General features: G+C 44.7%; 1 long non-coding RNA gene and 1 pseudogene across 2 annotated transcripts; one reads left to right on the top strand and one right to left on the bottom strand.

The window, feature by feature from the left end:
- Positions 1 to 2,033: 2,033 nt before the first annotated feature.
- Positions 2,034 to 25,204, bottom strand: part of LOC112074503 (complement C3-like) — a 45,267-nt pseudogene continuing 22,096 nt past the window's right edge.
- LOC139025436 (uncharacterized) lies at positions 9,647 to 10,740 on the top strand. Of its 2 annotated transcripts, none has more exons than XR_011477016.1 (3): positions 9,647 to 9,757; positions 9,894 to 9,960; positions 10,680 to 10,740. It is a non-coding gene; the product is annotated as an uncharacterized lncRNA (long non-coding RNA). The 2 variants fall into 2 exon arrangements; XR_011477015.1 differs by lacking the exon at positions 10,680 to 10,740 and adding an exon at positions 9,987 to 10,037 and having other exon boundaries at positions 9,894 to 9,954.

Below are 25,204 nucleotides of genomic sequence, written 5' to 3'. Positions count from 1 at the left end.
TTAGGGAGTTTTGTTTTTAGATTAGCCTTGTTAAAATCCCAGCTACGAGAATGCAGCCTCAGGGTGTGTGGTTTCCAGTTTACAAAGAGTCAGAATAAAGTTCGTTCGAGGCCATCGATGTGTCTGCTTGGGGGGAATGTATACGGCGTGATATGATTGACGAGATTCCCTTGGTACGATAATGCGGTCGACATTTGATTGTGAGGAGTTCTAGCATCAGGTGAACAGAACGACTTGAGTTCTTGTGTGTTTGTTATGATGAATCAACACCACTTCTCGTTAATCATAAGGCATACCCCCCCGCCCCTCTTCTTACCGGAAAGATGGTTTGTTTCTGTCGGCGCGATGCATGAAGGAAACCAGCTGGCTGCACCGACTCCGTTAGCGTCCCTTGAGTTAGCCATGTTTCCGTGAAGCAGAGCACGTTGCAATCCCTGATGTCTCTCTGGAATGCTACCCGTGCTCGGATTCATCAACCTTATTGTCAAGAGACTGGACATTGCGTAAGTATGCTAGGGAGTGGAGCGCATGTGCCCGCTCCGAAGCCTGAACCACGAGACCGCCACGTTTTCCCTTTTTCGGCGTCGCACCAGGGTCGCCGGCTGGATCAGACCATTGTATTGTGTGAAGGCAAAACACTGGATCCGTTTCGGGAAAGTCAATTCCTGGTAGGAACGATGATGAGTTGACGTTAATCGTATATTCAGTAGTTTCCTCCGACTGTATGTAATGAAAACTAAAGATTACCCGGGGTACCGATGTAAGAAATAACACGTAAAAAAAACAAAATACTGCATATTTTCCAAGGAACACGAAGCGAGGCAGCCATCTCTTTTTCGGGCCCGGAAGACAATTACTCTCTCCATCTCTCTCTTTGTATTTATCTCTCTCCATCTCTCTCTATTGTATTTCTCTCTCCACTCTCTCATTGTATTATCTCTCTCCATTCTCTCATTGTATTTATCTCTCCACTTCTCATTGTATTTATCTCTCCATCTTTCTCTTGTATTTCTCTCTCCATCTCTCATTGTATTTATCTCTCTCCATCTTTTCTCATTGTATTTATACTCTCTCCATCTTTCTCATTGTATTTATATCTCTCCATCTTCTCATGTATTTATCTCTCTCCATCTCTCATTGTATTTATCTCTCTCCATCTTCTCATTGTATTTCTCTCTCTCCATCTCTCTCATTGTATGTATCTCTCTCCATCTCTCATTGTATTTATCTCTCCATCTCTCTCATTGTATTTATCTCTCCATCTTTCTCATTGTATTTCTCTCTCTCCATCTCTCTCATTGTATTTATCTCTCTCCATCTCTCATTGTATTATCTCTCCATCTCTCTCATTGTATTTATCTCTCCATCTTTCTCTTGTATTTCTCTCTCCATCTCTCATTGTATTTCTCTCTATTCATCTCTCTCTCATTGTATTTATCTTCAATGTAGGCCTTTTTCTCTCCCTTTCTCAATGCAGGACTACATCCCATTATCTGATACAGAAGCAGTGAAATACCCCCTGAGCAAATGCTACTGTGTTAAGTCACTGTGTGTACCCACTACGCACGCAAAGCCAGGTGTGTGTGGTGTGTGTGTACACTACCCACACTATACCAACATTTGTGACCAGCTGTGTGACCAGCTGCCCATTACCAGGCCTTCCTATTTAGATTATGGAGGGCACACACATTTTAGGGGCAGCAGAAAATCCCATGGAAATCATGAGTCATTGCTATGCGATAGCATTTCAAAAGTAGACTGATATTCTGTTATTTGAGTTAGTTTACATACTGTTGGCCTACCTATATGTGATGCGTGTGTTCCTGTGTGTGTGAGAGTGCAAGAACTATTTCAGCATTATTTACTATACAATACTCAAGAATAGTTCAATCAACCCAACCACAACCACACATCCATTTATTTTCTTAGAGCAGAATATGGGTTGATCATTATGTTTGCAAATTCTTGGCAACGAGAGGTATAAAGTACTGCAATCTACAACATGGATAAGTAATCAAACTGTATGAGAAAGAGAGAAGGCTGAGAATAATTCAAAACTCAATACAGGGTTTGTACTGAGAATCTCCCTGGTGTTTATTCTGTTAGTCACTCTATGTGGAACATTCAGAACACTAATGCATTCTACACAGTAGTGAGACAATATTCCACTGCACTCAGTGCCACCTGAGTGAGTTCCATCGTGTGAGTGTGGTGTTGTGATTGTATGCCATCTCAAGTAGCCCAGGCTGTGACGAATCGCTGAGCTCCCAGTAACACAATCCTAGACCCACCAGGCTATAACACCAGTCTGTCATGTTTTTTACGCTTTCTAATTCTAATGTCCATTTTCCTCTAATGGTTACCATGGTGATATACAAGAGAGCAGGATATGTCGACTGCATGGCTCAAATGACAGTTTCTGCTAACCAGTGCATCCAGAGGTGTAAAGCTACATGGCAGCTGATAGGCTGCGAGGTGAGTGAGTGAGTGAGTGAGTAGTGACGTGAGTGAGTGAATGAGTGAGTGAGGCTATTTAAACCGACATCCCTTCTCTGAGAGGTCCTTGCTGAAGTTGTCCAGCTCTGTGCACCTGGCCATGAGTTTGGCATCACTAACACACTCTGTTGAGGTGGGCCAACGCTCTACCCAGGTATCCTTGCCCAGCATGTATGTGGCACTGAGAGAGAGAGAGAAAGAGAGAGAGAGAAAAATAAGAGAAAATAACCCCTTTAGGCAGATATTAACATGAACTTTATTGCTCTGACTTGCTTTGTCTTGCCAGTACTATAAGTCCATTATAACATGTCGCTGCCTCTCCTCACCTGTTGGTGGAGCTGTCCTTGTACCAGAGGTCAGTTTTTGTACCCATGATGAGGTAGTCTGTACCCTCCTTCAGGTCCAGACCTCCTCTACAGCCAGCATGTGACAGGAAGACCCTAGTGTCACCCACACTGACCTCCTCCTCCACTCCTAGAGAGAGAGAGGGGGGGAGGGAGGGAGGGAGGAGGGGAAGAGAGGGAGGAATGGACAGAGAGGGGGAGAGAGAGTGAGTGAGAGAGAGAAACAGAGTTAACCATGTTTGAACTAACTCAAAATCACATTCTGAAACAATGAGGGTAAGGAGAGATGGGTAGAGGACAGAGAAGCACTAGATGACATAAGATACCATGACATGGGAGGCTTACCTATTTTTATAACCTGTGTGATCTTCATCTCGTATCTGTCGTACTGACTCTGGCTGACACTCAGGACCTTGGCCTTGTACACTGGAGGACAGAAGCGTGAGAAGCGTCAGAGAACAGCAAAATACACTCTACTCAATCAATGATATGATACACTTGACTGTCCCCAAGGAACAATTTGACTAAGACAATTAAAGAATGAAGCGTTAGATTATAGTTTTACCTCTGACGGACAACATTCATTTATAGCTGTACCATATACTGTACATGGTATAGTATTGTCTCAGTGTGACATATTTACAGATCATAATGCCTATAACATGTCTGTAATCTCTATAACATGCCTATGTCTATAATGCCTATAACATGTCTATAATCTCTATAACATGTCTTTAATCTCTATAACATGCCTATGTCTATAATGCCTATAACATGTCTATAATCTCTATAACATGCCTATATGTCTATAATGCCTATAACATGCCTATGTCTATAATGCCTATAACATGTCTATAATCTCTATAACATGCCTATATGTCTATAATGCCTATAACATGTCTTTAATCTCTATAATGCCTATAACATGTCTATAAAATGCCTATAACATGTCTATGCCTATAACATGCCTATAACGCCTATAACATGTCTATAATGCTTATAACATGTATATAGTGCCTATAACATGTCTATAATGAATATAGCATGTCTATAACATGTCTATAATGCTTATAACATGTCAATAACATGTCTATAACATGCATACAATGCCTATAACACGTCTATAACAAATCTATAACATGTCTATAATGCCTATGACATGTCTATAATGTATATAACATGTCTATAACATGTCTATAATGCCTATGACATGTCTATAATGCCTATGACATGTCTATAATGCCTATGACATGTCTATAATGCCTATGACATGTCTATAATGCCTATAACATGTCTATAATGCCTATAACAAGTCTATAATGCCTATAACCTGTCTATAATGCCTATAACATGTCTGTCTATAACATGTCTGTCTATAACATGTCTGTCTATAACATGTCTGTCTATAACATGTCTGCCTATAACATGTCTGCCTATAACATGTCTGTCTATAACATGTCTATAACATGCCTATAATGCCTATAACATGCCTATAACATGTCTGTCTATAACATGCCTATAACATGTGTCTATAACATGCCTATAACATGTCTATAACATGCCTATAACATGTCTATAACATGCCTATAACATGCCTATAACACGTCTATAACATGTCTATAATGCCTATAACATGCCTATAACATGTGTCTATAACATGTCTATAACATGCCTATAACATGCCTATAACATGCCTATAACATGTCTATAACATGTCTATAATGCCTATAACATGCCTATAACATGCCTATAACATGCCTATAATATGCCTATAATGCCTATAACATGTGTATGATATTCTATAGTGAAAACAGATATAGCATACCGTGGTATAATCCTTTACATGCATGGTCCTCTCGTGCTCCATAGGGGACTTGATCGGTTAGGGACTTAGACACACAGCAATCACCTAATAGGAGAGAGACACACATCATTATCACACACACTCATGTATGACACACACACACACAACCACACACAAACACAGATACATACAAACACAGATACACACACACACGCACACACACACAAACACACAAACACTCACCCTGTGTACAGCGACATATATTGTTCCTGCAGATCTGTGTGAGTTCGTCCTTGTCCTCTTTGGGGCTGTAGAAGCGACTGCAGCGGTGGTCTGATAGAGAGAGAGAGACACGCTATGTTGACATTTCTCCACCAGACAGAGAGAAATTATCAACTCCAATGTTTACAATAGCTTCTCTTGTTCGAGGGCATATGAAATAGTCAAAACAAACCATAGTCCTACCTGGTTGTAGTACTCATAGACACCCCCCCCCCCCCCCCCCCCGTATCTACCTGGGTTGTAGTACTCGTAGACAGTGACAGATCTACCTGGGTTGTAGTCCTTGTAGACAGTGACAGTATCTACCTGGGTTGTAGTACTCGTAGAAATGACAGAATCTACCTGGGTTGTAGTACTCGTAGACAGTGACAGTATCTACCTGGGTTGTAATACTCGTAGAAAGTGACAGTATCTACGGGTTGTAGTACTCGTAGACAGTGACAGTACTACCTGGGTGTAGTACTCGTAGACAGTGACAGTATCTACCTGGGTTGTAGTCCTGTAGACAGTGACAGTATCTACCTGGGTTGTATACTTGTAGACAGTGACAGTATCTACCTGGTTTAGTACTCTAGACAGTGACAGTATCTACCTGGGTTGTAGTATTCGTAGACAGTAACAGTATCTACCTGTTGTAGTACTCGTAGACAGTGACCTGGTTAGTAACTCTGGGACAGTGACAGCATCTACTTGGGTTGTAGTCCTTGTAGACATGACAGTATCTACCTGGGTTGTAGTACTCGTAGACTATGACAGAATATCACCTGGGTTGTAGTACTCGTAGACAGTGCCCGTATCTACCTGGGTTGTAGTACTTGTAGACAGTGACAGTATCTACCTGGGTTGAAGTATTCGTAGACAGTAACAGTATCTACCTGGTTGTAGTACTCGTAGACAGTGACAGCATCTACTTGGGTTGTAGTAAATGGTGGACAGTGACAGCATCTACCTGGGTTGTAGTACTCGTAGACAGTGACAGTATCTACCTGGGTTGTCGTCCTCGTAGACGATGACAGCATCTACCTGGGTTGTAGTCCTTGTAGACAGTGACAGTATCTACCTACTGGGTTGTATACTCGTAGACAGTATCTACCTGGTTGTAGTATCAGAAGTATCTACCTGGGTTGTAGTACTTGTAGACAGTAATCTACCTGGGTTGTAGTACTTGTAGACAGTATCTACCTGGGTTGTAGTACTTGTAGACAGTATCTACCTGGGTTGTAGTACTTGTAGACAGTATCTACCTGGGTTGTAGTACTTGTAGACAGTATCTACCTGGGTTGTAGTACTCGTATTAGACAGTATCTACCTGGGTTTAGTATATATAGACAGTATCTACCTGGGTTGTAGGTCTCGTAGACAGTATTTCCTGGGTTGTAGTACTTGTAGACAGTATCTACCTTGGGTTGTAGTACTTGTAGACAGTATCTACCTGGGTGTGTACTTGTAGACAGTATCTACCTGGGTTGTAGTACTTGTAGACAGTATCTTACCTGGGTTGTAGTACTTGTAGACAGTATCTACCTGGTTGTAGTACTCGTAGACAGTGACAGCATCTACTTGGGCTGTAGTAAATTGTGGACAGTGACAGTATTCACCTGGGTTGTAGTACTCGTAGACAGTGACAGTATCTACCTGGGTTGTGCGTCCTCGTAGACAGTGACAGCAGTCTACCTGGGTTGTAGTCCTCGTAGACAGTGACAGTATCTACCTGGGTTGTCGTCCTCGTAGACAGTGACAGTATCTACCTGTTGTAGTCCTTGTAGACAGTGACAGTATCTACCTGGGTGTAGTCCTTGTAGACAGTGACAGTATCTACCTGGGTTGTAGTACTCGTAGACAGTATCTTACCTGGTTGTAGTACTCAGAAAGTATCTACCTGGGTTGTAGTATTGTAGACAGATCTACCTGGGTTGTAGTACTTGTAGACAGTATCTACCTGGGTTGTAGTACTCATAGACAGTATCTACCTGGTGTGTAGGACTCATAGACAGTATCTACCTGGGTTGTAGTCTCGTAGACAGTATCTACCTGGGTTGTAGTACTTGTAGACAGTATCTACCTGGGTTGTAGTACTTGTAGACAGTATCACCTGGGTTGTATACTTGTAGACAGTATCTACCTGGTTGTAGTACTTGTAACAGTTCTACCTGGGTGTATACTTGTAGACAGTATCTACCTGGGTTGTAGTACTGTAGACAATCTACCTGGGTTGTAGTACTCAGACAGTATCTACCTGGGTTGTAGTACTCGTAACAGGATCTACCTGGGTTGTAGTACTCTAGACAGTATCTACCTGGGTTGTTAGTACTCGTAGACAGTATCACCGGTTAGACTGACAGTATCTACCTGGGTTGTCGTTCTCGTAGACAGTATCTACCTGGTTTGTAGTCCTCGTAAATAGTGACAGTATCTACCTGGGTTGTAGTCCTCGTAGACAGTGACAGTATCTACCTGGGTTGTACTACTCGTAGACAGTGACAGTATCTACCTGGGTTGTAGTATTCGTAGACAGTGACAATATCTACCTGGGTTGTCGTCCTCGTAGACGACAGTAGTATCTACCTGGTTGTTTGTCCTCGTAGACAGTGACAGTATCTACCTGGGTTGTAGTCGTTGTAGACAGTGACAGTATCTACCTGGTTGTAGTCCTTGTAGACAGTGGACAGTATCTACCTGGGTTGTATAACTCGTAGACAGTATCTACCTGTGTTGTAGTACTCAGAAAGTATCTACATGGGTTGTAGTACTCAGACAGTATTTACCTGGGTTGTAGTACTCGTAGAAAGTATCTACCTGGGTTGTAGTACTCGTAGAAAGTGACAGTATCTACCTGGGTTGGAGTACTCGTAGACAGTGACAGTATCTACCTGGGTTGTAGTCCTTGTAGACAGTGACAGTATCTACCGGGTTGTCGTTTCGTAGACAGTGACAGTATCTACCTGGGTTGTCGTCCTCGTAGACAGTGACAGTATCTACCTGGGTTGTAGCCTTGTAGACAGTGACAGTATCTACCTGGGTTGTAGTACTCGTAGACAGTATCTACCTGTGTTGTAGTACTCAGAAAGATCTACCTGGGTTGTAGTACTTGTAGACAGTATCTACCTGGGTTGAGTACTCATAGACAGTATCTACCTGGGTTGTAGGTCTCTAGACAGTATCTACCTGGGTTGTAGTACTCAGACAGTATCTACCTGGGTTGTAGTACTTGTAGACAGTATCTACCGGGTTGTAGACTTGTAGACAGTATCTACCTGGGTTGTAGTACTGATAGACAGTATCTACCTGGGTTGTAGTACTGATAGACAGTATCTACCTGGGTTGTAGTACTCGTAGACAGTATCTACCTGGGTTGTAGTACTCGTAGACAGTATCTACCTGGGTTGTAGTACTCGTAGACAGTATCTACCTGGGTTGTAGTACTCGTAGACAGTGACAGTATCTACCTGGGTTGTCGTTCTCGTAGACAGTATCTACCTGGGTTGTCGTCCTCGTAGACAGTGACAGTATCTACCTGGGTTGTAGTCCTCGTAGACAGTGACAGTATCTACCTGGGTTGTAGTCCTCGTAGACAGTGACAGTATCTACCTGGGTTGTGGTACTCGTAGACAGTGACAGTATCTACCTGGGTTGTAGTACTCGTAGACAGTGACAGTATCTACCTGGGTTGTAGTACTCGTAGACAGTGACAGTATCTACCTGGGTTGTAGTATTCGTACACAGTAACAATATCTACCTGGTTGTAGTACTCGTAGACAGTGACAGCATCTACTTGGGTTGTAGTACTCGTAGACAGTGACAGCATCTACTTGGGTTGTAGTACTCATAGACAGTGACAGTATCTACCTGGGTTGAGTACTCGTACACAGTGACAGTATCTACCTGGTGTCGTCCCGTAGACAGTGACAGTATCTACCTGGTTGTAGTCCTCGTAGACAGTGACAGTATCTACCTGGGTTGTCATCCTCGTAGACAGTGACAGTATCTACCTGGGTTGTAGTACTTGTAGACAGTATCTAACCTGGGTTGTAGTACTTGTAGACAGTATCTACCTGGGTTGTAGTACTCGTAGACAGTATCTACCTGGGTGTAGTACTCGTAGACAGTATCTACCTGGGTTGTAGTCTCGTAGACAGTATCTACCTGGGTTGTAGTACTCGTAGACAGTATCTACCTGGTTGTAGGTCTCGTAGACAGTATCTACCTGGGTTGTAGTCTCGTAGACAGTATCTACCTGGGTTGTAGTCTCGTAGACAGTATCTACCTGGGTGTATATCATGACAGTATCTACCTGGTTGTAGTACTTGTAGACAGTATCTACCTGGTTGTAGTACTTGTAGACAGTATCTACCTGGGTTGTAGTACTCGTAGACAGTATCTACCTGGGTTGTAGGTCTCGTAGAAAGTATCTACCTGGGTTGTAGGTCTCGTAGACAGTATCTACCGGGTTGTAGTACTCAGAAAGTATCTACCTGGGTTGTAGTACTTGTAGACAGTATCTACCTGGGTTGGAGTACTTGTAGACAGTATCTACCTGGGTTGTAGTACTCAGACAGTATCTACCTGGGTTGTAGTACTTTTGTAGACAGTATCTACCTGGGTTGTAGTACTTGTAGACAGTATCTATCTGGGTTGTAGTACTTGTAGACAGTATCTATCTAGTTGTAGTATTGTAGACAGTATCTACCTGGGTTAGTTACTCAGACATTATCTACCTGGGTTGTAGTACTCGTAGACAGTATCTACCTGGGTTGTAGTACTCGTAGACAGTATCTACCTGGGTTGTAGTACTCGTAGACAGTATCTACCTGGGTTGTAGTACTCGTAGACAGTATCTACCTGGTTGTAGTACTCGTAGACAGTATCTACCTGGGTTGTAGTACTCGTAGACAGTGACAGTATCTACCTGGGTTGTCGTTCTCGTAGACAGTGACAGTATCTACCTGGGTTGTCGTCTTTGTAGACAGTTGACAGTATCTACCTGGGTTGTAGTCCTCGTAGATAGTGACAGTATCTACCTGGGTTGTAGTACTCGTAGACAGTATCTACCTGGGTTGTAGTACTCGTAGACAGTGACAGTATCTACCTGGGTTGTAGTACTCATAGACAGTGACAGTATCTACCTGGGTTGTAGTATTCGTAGACAGTAACAGTATCTACCTGGGTTGTAGTACTCGTAGACAGTGACAATATCTACCTGGGTTGTAGTACTCATAGACAGTGACAGTATCTTACCTGGGTTGTAGTACTCGTAGGACAGTATCTACCTGGGTTGTAGTAATTGTAGACAGTTATAGTATCTACCTGGGTTGTGTACTCGTAGACAGTGACAGTATCTACCTGGGTTGTAGTACTCGTAGACAGTATCTACCTGGGTTGTAGTACTCGTAGACAGTATCTACCTGGGTTGTAGTACTCGTAGACAGTATCTACCTGGGTTATAGTACTTGTAGACAGTATCTACCTGGGTATACTTGTAGACAGTATCTACCTGGGTTGTAGTACTTGTAGACAGTATCTACCTGGGTTGTAGTACTCGTAGACAGTATCTACCTGGGTTGTAGTACTCGTAGACAGTGACAGTATCTACCTGGGTTGTAGTACTCGCAGACAGTGACAGTATCTACCTGGGTTGTAGTACTCATAGACAGTGACAGTATCTACCTGGGTTGTAGTATTCGTAGACAGTAACAGTATCTACCTGGTTGTACTCGTGGACAGTGACAGTATCTACCTGGGTTTTCGTCTCGTAGATAGTGACAGTATCTATCTGGGTTGTAGTACTCATAGACAGTATCTACCTGGGTTGTAGTACTCGTGAGACAGTGACAGATGAAGGTTGGAGGAGTCCCACTTTGAATGTCTGCTGCAGTCGGAAGATGATGGTCTCAGTCTCCTTGTTGGACACCTGGTAGCACAGGTAGACCACAGGAGAGCACAATGAAGCTACCTCCGGACACTGATCTAAGGCAGTTTGAGTTAATAGTTTGCCTTTCACCTTTAAGATTTGGGGAGGGAAAGCTGATCCAAAATCTGTGCATACAGGCCACAGACAACCTCAACCCAGACAGAGTGAAAAAATTATGACCAGTCAACTTCTAGGGTTGACATGGTAACGCTTGTCTCTCTATGTTCAGGTCATAGAAATAGAATGAGATTCTATTGAGATTATATTTCTATGGTTCCAGTACCTGAACAGGGGAATGATGAAAAGGAAGGAAGTTACCCTTGACACTGATAAAAGTTAGGATTTATAGGAGGATAAGCTGATCCCAGATCTGTTCTGGTACCTTGAAGAGGTGGATGATAGAGGAGCCTCTGTCACTCAGGTTGTCCACTATCTGGAAGTTGTTGATGTAACGGGCACTGAGTTGGTCAGCTGGAGGCAAAACAACAAACACAAAAACATTTCAATATGCACACGGTCACAATAAGCTACATTAAAACACACACAGTCGAAATCAAGTTGGACATTGAGTCAAAGACCAGACATGCAGTTAGACCGCCATCTAGTGGAGACAGATGAACATTACAAAGGATTAAAGGGATAGTTCACTTCAATTACATTTCGGTTTCCTTACCCTGTAAGCAGTCTATGGACAAGGTATGACAGCACTCCATGCTTTGATTTAGTTTCCCTGACACTGTTTCCAAATGCATATGTGGCACAAATCCCCTTTAGCATTTAGCATTTGTGGCGCAAATCTCATTAAAGTAATGGGTCCGATATTAGCATTTTTGGCATCAAGTTCAAATCATCGTAAGTGACTTTGTTGAGCTTCACAATAAGTGTTAGATACTTTCCAATGATTTGGATACGATGTGCAAAACAAATAAAAACATATCGGTCCCATGACTTGAATTGGATTTGTGCTAGACTTGCTAAACGTTAGCATTGGAAACAGTGCCAGGGAATAAAACCAAAGCATGGATTGCTGTCATAACTTGTCCATAGACGGCTGACAGGGTAAGGAACCAAGGTGTAACTTAGTAATTGGGTGAACTATCCCTTTAACGTGGGTTCCAGTACGGCAGTAGTTGTACTGTAACAGTACCATCTCCAGGTCTTCATTCTCTGGGACGAACCCTGTAGGAAGACTGATGTCCAGAACAACCATCCTGACCTCCCTTGGTCCCACAGCCCTGGAGGTTGGAAAGAGAGAGAGAGAGAATAGTAGAATGAAGAGGAAGATAGAATCAAAAAGTAGAGACTCAAGTGTAATCCAATAACAGTAAGTCTCCTCGTGTATTCGGAGAGGGACCAAAGGAGAGTATGAAAAGACAGACTGCCAGGTAGCCTAAATATCAACATAGTACTGTATAATCTCACCTGACGTTAATAGTGATCCTGTAGGACTTCTCTGCATCTGGTGGAGGCTTTTCTGTCAGGGGTTAAAAAACATTGAGTTTAAGATTTGAGACTGGGATTGAGACTAAGATTGAGATTAAGATAGAAAAGCTGGATTAACCTACCACTAGATTCTGCGATGGTCACGTCCAAATCAAAGTTCTTGCAGCTGCTCTTCTCATGCACCTCAGGGAGCTCGTTGTAGTAGGTCACCACCTAGGGCAGAGGTCATTAGACCAGGAAGTGACAACACAAACAAATATGACATCATACATCAATGTGACAAAATGATCATAGACAAACTCTGATATCATGCATTGACTAATGGCCATAGACATGTTTTGTGGTCATACCTCTAGTATACCTTGCCCCTTCCCTTTGGCCTCCACTCTGAATCCCTGGTCTATAGGAGCCTGAGTGAAAACCCCACAGAAGAGAAGAGATGGTGAAAGAGAAACATGATACATCATGGTTACTAAACCTAGACTACATATTTGACATAAGATACAGGTAGGTTGGGAGAGAAGAAATGGTGAAAGAGAGCGAGAATGAGAGAGAGAGGGAGAGAGAACAGCATCCCTCCTACCCTGGAGGAGCGTGCCACGTAGGAGGTCCTGGGGTCGAAGTGGAAGCGCTGGTCGCTGCGGCCCTGGATGCTCAGGTCCACCTGGAGACTCAGGTCATTGGGAGGAGGTTTCTTTATCAGGTACTCAGACAGACCCTGCAGAACAACCATGGTGGGCTGGGGGAGAGAGAGACAGAGAGCGAAAGAGGGGGGAGGGAGAGAGGAAGGGCGAGAGGGGAGGAAGAGAGAGGGGAGAGAGAGACGGGGAGGAGAGGGAAGAGAGAGAGGAAGCAGAGAGATTATTATAAAATATGTACTGGATTGTGTGGAGATCCAAATGGCAACAAACTGGACTGGCTAGTGACAACCTGCAATAACACTGTTGACAAACTCAGCTCACTGACATCATGCAATACTTGTTTCCGGTGATGTCACTCAGTACCTGGGTGGATCCGTAGCCCCCGCCCCTGCGGCGCTGTTCGTTGAGCCACTCGAAAGGTGCGGCGGCTTCAGTCATGTGACTACTCTTCACCAGGGCTAGCAGGGCGTAGCCCGTCGCCTCCAGAGTGAAGAGGCGGTTCTCACTGTCTGGCCAATGGGTACCGTCTGGAGGAGGGGAGAGAGGGAGGGAGGGGAGGGGAGAGGGGGAGAGAATAACAGTGAAGCACAGCAGAGAATAGAGAGGGGGAGAGAGAGAGAAACAGAGACAGACAGACATTTTCCTACCTGGAGAGGCAGCTTTGAGTAGCAGGGTTTTTAAGAACAGTGAAGATGTCTCGTCAACCAGAGACAGAGCGTAGGCAGAGATGGCCAGAGAGTAGGGTCTCTTCAGAATACCATACGTGCTCCTCAGATAGTTGGCAGCATTCTGGATCCCATTCTAATACAATACAATAGAATACAACTTCACTGTCTATCCATTAGTTGGCGGCTTATGAATTCCATTCTTATATGAGCAGAGGGATAAAGAATAAACCTGAAAGCCCCATTTCCCAACACCGACATGCAATATACACCGGTTCTATTAATGGTCAGCCATGGCGCATGCAAACGTAGCGTGATAACAGGTCAGCCAACCAAATCCAAGATTCACCAGGGGAGTCAGGTAAAAAGGCATCTTACTCACAGATGACTAACTTACTTCTAACTGGGGCAGCAGGTAGCCTAGTGGTTAGAGCATTGGGCCAGTAACCGAAAGGTTGCTAGATCGAATCCCCGAGCTGACAAGGTAAAAATCTGTRGTTTTGCCCCTGAACAACCCACTGTTCCTAAGCCGTCGTTGTAAATAAGAATTTGTTCTTAACGGACTTGCCTAGTTAAATACATAAAAATAAATAACTTACTTATCTCCCGTACCAATATAACAGTTTCTGCCGGTTCTGTGACCGGCTTACCTTGATGGTGTGACCAGCTCCTTTGCAGTTGAGTTCTGTATGCTTGGTGGCTTCAGTCATGGCTATCAGGACAAAGGCTGTCAAAGTGGACTGAGACTCTGCACCTTGTACCCCACCCTGGAGAAGAGAGAAGCTGTTATAAGACTTCAGTCCCAGATCTCTCTCTGTCTGTCAGAGTGTGACTGTGTGCGCACATCAGTCCATGTGTGTATTTGTGAGCGTGCTTCTGCATCCACTTTCTTGCATGCCACTCGTGTGGTGTGTGTGGTCTCTTTCTTACTGTCATAGTAGTATGTAGACAGGGTTGTCCTCTCTGAAAGATCCAGTGATCTGCTGTTTGTTGTTGAGCAGGTAGAGGAGAGGACACACACATCCTGTCACTCACTCCTGCCAGTTGAGAGCCATAGAGAACACCTCACCTACATACGCAGTGATCCTATAATGGATAGGGGGAGAAGGGGGGGAGAAAGAGATGGTGGGCAGGGAGAGGGAGAGAGAGGGTGGTGGGGGAAGGGAGAGAGGTGGAGGGAGGAGGGGCGAGAAGGGAGAGGGGGAGGGGAGGGAGGAGAGGGTGGAGGAAAGGGGGAGAGGTCGCGAGACGAGGAAAGAGAAGGTGGAGGGGGAGAGGGAGACGAGAGGAAGACAGAAAAAAGAGAGAGAAAAGGGAAGAGGTAGAGAGAGAGGGTCTGAGGGTTACAAATACAATCCATTGTATTATTTAGATTACTCTGTGATTGATACACATTCTTCTTCTTCTTCTTATGTATTTGAACAATACCATGTGCTTGTGCCTTCATTCCTGTAGGGGGGGTAAGAGTCATCTTTCTTCTTTATACACCAGCTGCTTCTGGTAGCCTTTCTGTATGTAGTTGATGGCCTCCACCCTGCGTTGCACCCCTACAGTCTCCCAGTCGTTGGAGCGGTCCAGGTAGACAGTGGCTATAAGAGGCAGAGGTGATGCTGGCTAGGTTCTGTTCCACACAGCCACCAGGCATACGGATCAAAGAGGCCAGAGAGTCACTGCTGATACTGTTGTCTATGGTGTCAGCCAACAGGTTACCTAGTGGGAGGAGTAGAGTAGAGCAGAAGAATGGAAGGAATTGAATAGGTTATATGTCCACAAAGTTGCTTTGGCTTCACAATGCCCATAACCAACCCAAAGGCTTAGAGGCACCAGCCAGCCACCATTTCTGTCTAATAACGTAACCTTGTTTTCAGTTAGGCCTACCCCTGATGTTGATGAATGTTCTCTGGTTGAGAGTTTGGAACCAGGGAGCCCAGCTCCACTTTGTCCACCTCCACTACCTGCCTCCCATCTGGGGGAAACATAGTAAGAAGACTTAGTAAAGATTGTTTCTAAAGGGAGACATGGTAATGGTACGCATTAGGGTTAGAGATGATGAGTGTCTTAGTCTACTCACCGTTCCCATGGTAATGGTACGCCATTAGGGTTAGAGATGATGAGTGTCTTAGTTCTACTCACCGTTCCCATGGTAATGGTACGCATTAGGGTTAGAGATGATGAGTGTCTTAGTCTACTCACCGTTCCCATGGTAATGGTACGCATTAGGGTTAGAGATGATGAGTGTCTTAGTTCTACTCACCGTTCCCATGGTAATGGTACGCATTAGGGTTAGAGATGATGAGTGTCTTAGTTCCTACTCACCGTTCCATGGTAATGGTACGCATTAGGGTTAGAGATGATGAGTGTCTTAGTTCTACTCACCGTTCCCATGGTAATGGTACGCATTAGGGTTAGAGATGATGAGTGTCTTAGTTCTACTCACCGTTCCCATGGTAATGGTACGCATTAGGGTTAGAGATGATGAGTGTCTTAGTTCTACTCACCGTTCCATGGTAATGGTACGCATTAGGGTTAGAGATGATGAGTGTCTTAGTTCTACTCACCGTTCCCATGGTAATGGTACGCATTAGGGTTAGAGATGATGAGTGTCTTAGTTCTACTCACCGTTCCCATGGTAATGGTACGCATTAGGGTTAGAGATGATGAGGTGTTTAGTTCTACTCCACCGTTCCATGGTAATGGTACGCATTAGGTTAGAGATGATGAGTGTCTTAGTTCTACTCACCGTTCCATGGTAATGGTACGCATTAGGGTTAGAGATGATGAGTGTCTTAGTTCTACTCACCGTTCCCATGGTAATGGTACGCATTAGGGTTAGAGATGATGAGTGTCTTAGTTCTACTCACCGTTCCCATGGTAATGGTACGCATTAGGGTTAGAGATGATGAGTGTCTTAGTTCTACTCACCGTTCCCATGGTAATGGTACGCATTAGGGTTAGAGATGATGAGTGTCTTAGTTCTACTCACCGTTCCCATGGTAATGGTACGCATTAGGGTTAGAGATGATGAGTGTCTTAGTTCTACTCACCGTGACCTCCCTGTGGCAGAAGGATTCAATACAAAACTCTGCACTTTAGTCTTCTGCACTCCTTCCACCTGTTACAGGGTTTTGAAAACAGGTTAGAGATACCGGTCCTCGTATCTTAGGTAAGGACACTGATTCACAGTCGCTATATATCTATATATATCTATATATATTTTTTTATATATATATTTTTTATTAACATCTGAAATAATCACCCACCACCACGCGTAGCGTCTTCTTGACCCCGTCGCTACCCATAAACCCTTTGGCCATGGCAAGGACCTCCAGTAGCATCTCTCCGGCCTTGAGCGGTATGATGGTGTAGGGAACAACCAGGGATGAGCTGCCTTCAACGTCACCTCCTGGGTGTGTTTCTCATTGAACGCCACACTGCACATGTCCTCTGTCTTCAGTAGCACCACCTTAACCTGGGTTGAGTAGAGGAGGAAATGGAGATGGTCAAGACACAAAATGGCTGAGAGGAAGTGAGCAGAACTGGGTGGATTTCTCATTGAACGCCACACWGCACATGTCCTCCGTCTTCAGTAGCACCATTGCTTCTAGGTAAGCTGAAAAGAGGAGGAAACTGGAACGGTTGAGACACAAAATGGCTGACAGGAAGGGATCAGAGGGGAGCTAGCGGGTGGGAGTWGTAGGTAGATAGAGGTTGCCTCGATCTACAGGCTCAGATATTAATTCATCAGCCTGATGGTTACGGTAAGGCTTGAGGACTAAATAGAAGTCATGGGTGAGAGGTCAGAGGTGAGCTTGCCTCCATGTCCTCATCGCCATAGTTATGGAGCACAGCTTTGATCTCCACGTATTCGTTCCTCGCCACTGAGTACGGCAGCTTCAGGTCCACGAAGAAACGCTTCCACGTACGCACATTCCACGGCTCGGCTACGCAGAAACCTGGAATAAAAACAAAATGACTGAAACAAACAAACAAACAACAGCAGGTGGTTGAGGACAYCATGCCTTAGAWTGCTTGAATTGTACAGCAATAYTTTGTATTCCTTATATCGTACCAGTATCCCCACTAGCATACTACCTGGAATCCTCCTGGGAAATGACTGAATATGGGTACAGTGAGAGGAAGCCATTTTAGACCACTGAGAATTAGGTCCAATCCCAAATAGACCCCTTAAATCCTAAGCCYTATGCACATGTGGTGATCTGATTGGATTTGACAGGCGTTAGTGATATGGTAACAGTTCCACCTTGCCCTCTGATTGGTGTTTCACCTTGCCAACAAGTGCATAGGGCGTAGCACTTAGGGACTGGGTCCATGGCTAGCCCAGGGGAAGGGAAGGGTCTACCTGTGACAGGTGAGGAGCTGATGGCTAGTACTCCCCACTGGGTGATAGTGTCTGGGAAGACGGAATCCACATGCAGCGTTGCCAACCTGTAAGGAACAGACCCAAACTAATGAATCCCATTGAGTTGACCTCTTGTAAGCTCAGCTTGTGACATGAGCASAGTAAAACATTATCTTGAAGATAAATATAGAGAGAGACTGGTGGATTGTGATCGATTGATGCCGTTGCCTAATACAATGCTAACAGTGACACTGACGCGCACAGACACAAACACACATAAATATCCCTGGGACAGTACACGATGGTGCAACAGTGTTTATTTTTTTTTGGGGGGGGGGGGGGCTGAAAAAAGGCCAGGCTGTTTCTGATCTGTTAACTCAGCCAGTCTCAATGTGACCTCCAGTCCACTGTGGTGCAACTCTGGGGATTTACAGAGTAGGTAGTTTCATTTCAAAGGGATACTGCGAGATTCTGTCAATTTGCCGTTTTCTACTTCTCCAGAGTCTAATGAACTCGTGGATACCATTTGTGCGTCTCTATGTGCAGTATGAAGGAAGTTATAGGCGGCTACCAGGGCGGCAGGTAGCCTAGTGGTTAGAGCAGGTAGCCTAGTGGTTAGAGCAGGTAGCCTAGTGGTTAGAGAATCATGTATTTTTCTTCTGAATGCTCATGATCTCACTGCTCAAACAATAAAGAACACTAAAATAACACATCCTAGATCTGAATGAATTAACTATTCTTATGAAATACTTTTTCTTTACATAGTTGAATGTGCTGACAATAAAATCACAAAAATTAAATGGAAATCAAATTTAACAACCCTTGGAGGTCTGGATTTGGAGTCACACTCAAATTAAAGTGGAAAACCACACTACAGGCTGATCCAACTTTGATGTAATGTTAAACAAGTCAAAATGAGGCTCAGTAGTGTGTGTGCCCCACGGTGCCTGTATCAAATCAAATCAAATCAAATTTTATTAGTCAAATACACATGGTTAGCAGATGTTAATGCGAGTGTAGCGAAATGCTTGTGCTTCTAGTTCCGACAATGCAGTAATAACCAACAGTAATCTAACCTAACAATTCCACACTACTACCTTACACACACACACAAGTGTAAGGGATAAAGAATATGTACATAAAGATATATGAATGAGTGGTGGTACAGAACGGCATGGCAGATGCAGTAGATGGTATAGAGTACGGATATACATATGAGATGAGTACTGTAGGGTATGTAAACATAAAGTGGCATAGTTTAAAGTGGCTAGTGGTACATGTATTGCATAAAGATGGCAAGATGCAGTAGATGATATAGAGTACAGTATATATACATATAGATGGGTAATGTAGGTATGTAAACATTGTATTAAGTGGCTTGCTTAAAGTGGCTAGTGGTACATTTTTACATAATTTCCATCAATTCCCATTTTAAAGTGGCTGGAGTGAGTCAGTATGTTGGCAGCGGCCGCTAAATGTTAGTGGTGGCTGTTTAACAGTCTGATGGCCTTGAGATAGAAGCTGTTTTTCAGTCTTCGGTCCCTGCTTTGATGCACCTGTACTACCTCGCCTTCTGGATGATAGCGGGGTGAACAGGCAGTGGCTTGTGGTTGTTGTCCTTGATGATCTTTATGGCCTTCCTGTGACATCGGGTGGTGTAGGTGTCCTGGAGGGCAGGTAGTTTGCCCCTGGTGATGCGTTCTGCAGACCTCACTACCCTCTGGAGAGCCTTACGGTTGTGGGCGGAGCAGTTGCCGTACCAGGCGGTGATACAGCCCGACAGGATGCTCTCGATTGTGCATCTGTAGAAGTTTGTGAGTGCTTTTGGTGACAAGCCGAATTTCTTCAGCCTCCTGAGGTTGAAGAGGCGCTGCTGCGCCTTCTTCACAACGCTGTCTGTGTGGGTGACATTCAGTTTGTCTGTGATGTGTACACCGAGGAACTTAAAAACTTTCCACCTTCTCCACTACTGACCGTCGATGTGGATAGGGGGTGCTCCTCTGCTGTTTCCTGAAGTCCACAATCATCCTTTGTTTTGTTGACGTTGAGTATGAGGTTATTTCCTGACACCACACTCCGAGGGCCCTCACTCCTCCCTGATAGGCCGTCTCGTCGTTGTTGGTGATCAAGCCTACCACTGTAGTGTCATCCGCAACTGATGATTGAGTTGGAGGCGTGCATGGCCACGCAGTCGTGGGTGAACAGGGAGTACAGGAGAGGGCTCAGAACGCACCCTGTGGGGCCCAGTGTTGAGATCAGCGGGTGGAGATGTTGTTACCTACCCTCACCACCTGGGGGCGGCCCGTCAGGAAGTCCAGACCCAGTTGCACAGGGCGGGTCGAGACCAGGGTCTCGAGCTTGATGACGAGTTTGGAGGGTACTATGGTGTTAATGCTGAGCTGTAATCGATGAACAGCATTCTCACATGGTATTCCTCTTGTCCAGATGGGTTAGGGCAGTGTGCAGTGTGGTGCGATTGCGTCGTCTGTGGACCTATTGGTCGGTAAGCAAATTGGAGTGGGTCTAGGGTGTCCGTAGGGTGGAGTGATATGGTCCTTGACTAGTCTCTCAAAGCACTTCATGAACGAAGTGAGTGCTACGGGGCGGTAGTGTTTAGCTCAGTTACCTTAGTTTCTTGGGAACAGGAACAATGGGCCCTCTTGAGCTGTGGGAACAGCAGACTGGGATAAGGATTGATTGAATATGTCCGTAAACACACCAGCAGCTGGTCTGCGCATGCTCTGAGGACGCGGTGGAATGCGTCTGGGCCTGCAGCTTGCGAGGGTTAACACGTTTAAATGTTTTACTCACCTCGGCTGCAGTGAAGGAGAGCCCGCAGGTTTGGTAGGGGGCGTGTCAGTGGCACTGTATTGTCCTCAAAGCGGCAAAAAAAGTTGTTTAGCCTGTCTGGGAGCAAGACATCCTGGTCTCGACGGGCTGGTTTCTTTTTGTAATTCGATTGACTGTAGACCTGCCACAACCCTCTTGTGTCTGAGCTGTTGAATTTCGACTCGATTTGTCTCTGTACTGAGACTTAGCCTGTTTGATTGCCTGCGGAGAGAATGCTACACTGTTTGTATTCGGTCATCTTCCGGTCACCTTGCCCTGGTTAATAAGCAGTGGTTCGCGCTTTCAGTTTCACGCGAATGCTGCGTCATCCACGGTTTCTGGTTTGGGAATGTTTTTATCGTTGCTGTGGGTACCGACATCGTCAATGCACTTCCTAATGAACTCGCTCACCGAATCAGCATATTCGTCAATATTGTTGTTGGACGCGATGCGGAACATATTCCAATCCGCGTGATCGAAGCAGTCTTGAAGCGTGGATTCAGATTGGTCGGACCAGCGTTTGACAGACCTGAGCGCGGGAGCTTGTTGTTTGAGTTTTTGTTGTAGGCTGGAATCAACAAAATGGAGTCGTGTGTTAGCTTTTCGAAAGGGGCGGGGGAGGGCCTTATAAGCGTCGCGGAAATTAGTATAACAATGGTCTAGTGTTTTTCCAGCCCTGGTAGCACAATCGATATGCTGATAGAATTTAGGGGTTTGTTTTTAGATTAGCCTTGTTAAATCTCCCAGCTACGATGAATGCAGCCTCAGGGTGTGTGGTTTCCAGTTTTACAAAGAGTCAGATAAAGTTCGTCTCAGGGCCATCGATGTGTCTGCTTGGGGGGAATGTATACGGCTGTGATTATGATTGACGAGATTCCCTTGGTAGATAATGCGTCGACATTTGATTGTGAGGAGTTCTAGATCAGGTGAACAGAACGACTGAGTTCTTGTGTGTTGTATGATGATCACACCATTCTCGTTAATCATAGGCATACCCCCCGCCCCTCTTCTTACCGGAAAGATGTTTTGTTTCTGTCGGCGCGATGCATGAAGAAACCAGCTGGCTGCACCGACTCCGTTAGCGTCCTTGAGTTAGCCATGTTTCCGTGAAGCAGAGCACGTGCAATCCCTGATGTCTCTCTGGAATGCTACCCGTGCTCGGATTTCATCAACCTTATTGTCAAGGAGACTGACATTGGCGAGTAGTATGCTAGGAGTGGAGCGCGAGTGCTCCGTCTCCGAAGCCTGACCACGAGACCGCACGTTTTCCCTTTTCGGCGTCGCCCGGTCGCCGGCTGGGATCAGATCCATTGTATTGTGTGGAAGGCAAAACACTGGATCCGTTTCGGGAAGTCATATCCTGGTAGGAACGATGATGAGTTGACGTTAATCGTATATTCCAGTAGTTCCTCCCGACTGTATGTAATGAAACCTAAGATTTACCCGGGTACCGATGTAAGAAATACACGTAAAAAACAAAATACTGCAATATTTTCCAAGGAACACGAAGCGAGGCAGCCATCTCTTTTCGGCGCCGGAAGTAGTATGACTCCCTACAACGCCTGGGCATCCCTGATGCATGCTCCTGATGCATGTGCTCCTGATGCATGCTCCTGATGAGGTGGGGATGGTCTCCTGAGGGATCTCCTCCCAGACCTGGACTAAAGCATCCGCCAACTCCTGGACAGTCTGTGGTGCAACGTGGCGTTGGTGGATGGAGCGAGACATGATGTCCCAGATGTGCTCAATTGGATTCAGGTCTGGGGAACGGGCGGGCCAGTCCATAGCATCATGCTTCCTCTTGCAGGAATGCTGACAACTCCAGCCACATGAGGTCTAGCATTGTCTTGCATTAGGAGGAACCCAGGGCCAACCGCACCAGCATAATGGTCTCACAAGGGGTCTGAGGATCTCATCTCGGTAACTAATGGAGTCAGGCTACCTCTGGCGAGCCCATGGAGGGCTGTGCGCCCCCAAAGAAATGCCCCCACACCATGACTGACCACCGCCAAACCGTCATGCTGGAGGATGTTGCAGGCAGCAGAACGTTCTCCACGCCGTCTCCAACTGTCACGTCTGTCACATGTGCTCAGTGTGAACCTGCTTTCATCTGTGAAGAGCACAGGGCGCCAGTGGCGAATTTGCCAATCTTGGTGTTCTCTGGCAAATGCCAAACGTCCTGCACGGTGTTGGGCTGTAAGCACAACCCCACCTGTGGACGTCGGGCCCTCATACCACCCTCATGGAGTCTGTTTCTGACCGTTTGAGCAGACACATGCACATTTGTGGCCTGCTGGAGGTCATTTTGCAGGGCTCTGGCAGTGCTCCTTCTGCTCCTTCTTGCACAAAGGCGGAGGTAGCGGTCCTGCTGCTGGGTTGTTGCCCTCCTACGGCCTCCTCCACGTCTCCTGATGTACTGGCCTGTCTCCTGGTAGCCGCTCCATGCTCTGGACACTACGCTGACAGACACAGCAAACCTTCTTGCCACAGCTCGCATTGATGTGCCATCCTGGATGAGCTGCACTACCTGAGCCTTTGTGTGGGTTGTAGACTCCGTCTCATGCTACCACTAGAGTGAAAGCACCGCCAGCATTCAAAAGTGACCAAAACATCACCAAGGAAGCATAGGAACTGAGAAGTGGTCTGTGGTCACCACCTGCAGAAAACTCCTTTATTGGGGTGTCTTGCTAATTGCCTATAATTTCCACCTGTTGTCTATTCCATTTACACAACAGCATGTGAAATTTATTGTCAATCAGTGTTGCTTCCCTAAGTGGACAGTTTGATTTCACAGAAGTTGATTGACTTGGAGTTACATTGTGTTGTTTAAGTGTTCCCTTTATTTTTTTGAGCAGTGTATTTTCCTGCATTGACAGACAGTTGGTGGTCAAAGCACGTCTCTGGAGCCGCCGAGCCTGAAGAGTGTGTGTTAACTTTTACTGCCTACTCACCCCGATCCGGGAGCACCCCCACAGTAAAAAAGCTGACTAGCATAGCCTAGCATAGCGTCACAAGTAAATACTAGCATCTAAATATCATTAAATCACAAGTCCAAGACACCAGATGAAAGATACAGATCTTGTGAATCCAGCCATCATTTCTGATTTTTAAATGTTTTACAGGGAAGACACAATATGTAATCTATCTATCCACTTTTTTTACTCCACCAGTTTTTTACTCCATCAGTAGCTATCACTAATCGACTAAATAAAGATATATATAGCCACTAACCAAGAAACAACTTCATAAGATGACAGTCTGATAACATATTTATGGTATAGCATATGTTTTTTTTAGAAAAATGTGCATTTTCCAGGTATAAATCACAGTTTACCATTGCAGCCACTATCACAAAAACTCACCCAAAGCGACTAGAAATAACTACAGAGAGCAATGTGTATTACCTAATTACTCATCATAAAACATTTCTTAAAAATACACAGCATACAGCAATTGAAAGACACAGATCTTGTGAATCCAGACAATATTTCAGATTTTCTAAGTGTTTTACAGCGAAAACACAATATATCGTTATATTAGCATACACATGAGACTAACATCACCCAGCATTGATTCAAGGCAAAAAGAGCGATAACGTTATCACCACCAAAATATATTAATTTTTTCACTAACCTTCTCAGAATTCTTCAGATGACAGTCCTGTAACATCATATTACACCAATGCATATAGAGTTTGTTCGAAAATGTGCATATTTAGCATCACAAATCGTGGTTATGCAATGTAGTCAGTCAAAACATGGCATGCATTCTGGCCGGCGCCATCTTGGAAAGGCACCTAAGTTTACGATTATTTATCGATTAGATTGACTAAAAAAATACAGGTTGGACAGCTAATGAAAGATGCATTGGTTATTAATGCAACCGCTGATTTAGATTTTTAAAATTAACGTTACTAGACATACAGTGTGCGTTACAGCAGACTGTGCCGCAATAATGGCCGACAAATGCGTTTACATTTTTCCACATAAATACGGAATAAAATCATAAATAGCTCTTACTTTTGGACGAGCTTCCATCAGAATCTTGGCAAGGTGTCCTTTGTCCAAAGAATCGTTGCTTTGTTGTAAAACGTCCTCTTCAACTTCGGAACTAGCAGCTAACAATAGCTACGTGGCACACACATGTCAAATCCTCAAAGCGCAATACTACGAAATTCCGAAAATAGCAATATAGTCGCATAAACTGATATAAATCGGTTTAAAATAACTTCGTTATGATGTTTCTAACACCTATTCTAATTAATCACAGACGGAATATTTAGGTCGATAACGAGAGCTTTTGAGCATGCCATTCTGATGTCCTCTCTTGCGTCTTGACGAGCGTCCAAAAGAACGGACATGTCACTCCATTGCCTTTTATAAAGTCTGAGAAACACGTAGAGACTCCATTCCACTTCTCATTGGTTTGACCT

This window comes from Salvelinus sp. IW2-2015, unplaced genomic scaffold (assembly GCF_002910315.2).
Source record: "Salvelinus sp. IW2-2015 unplaced genomic scaffold, ASM291031v2 Un_scaffold2665, whole genome shotgun sequence".
Lineage (NCBI taxonomy): Eukaryota > Metazoa > Chordata > Actinopteri > Salmoniformes > Salmonidae > Salvelinus > Salvelinus sp. IW2-2015.
This window is presented reverse-complemented; position numbering and strand designations above follow the sequence as displayed.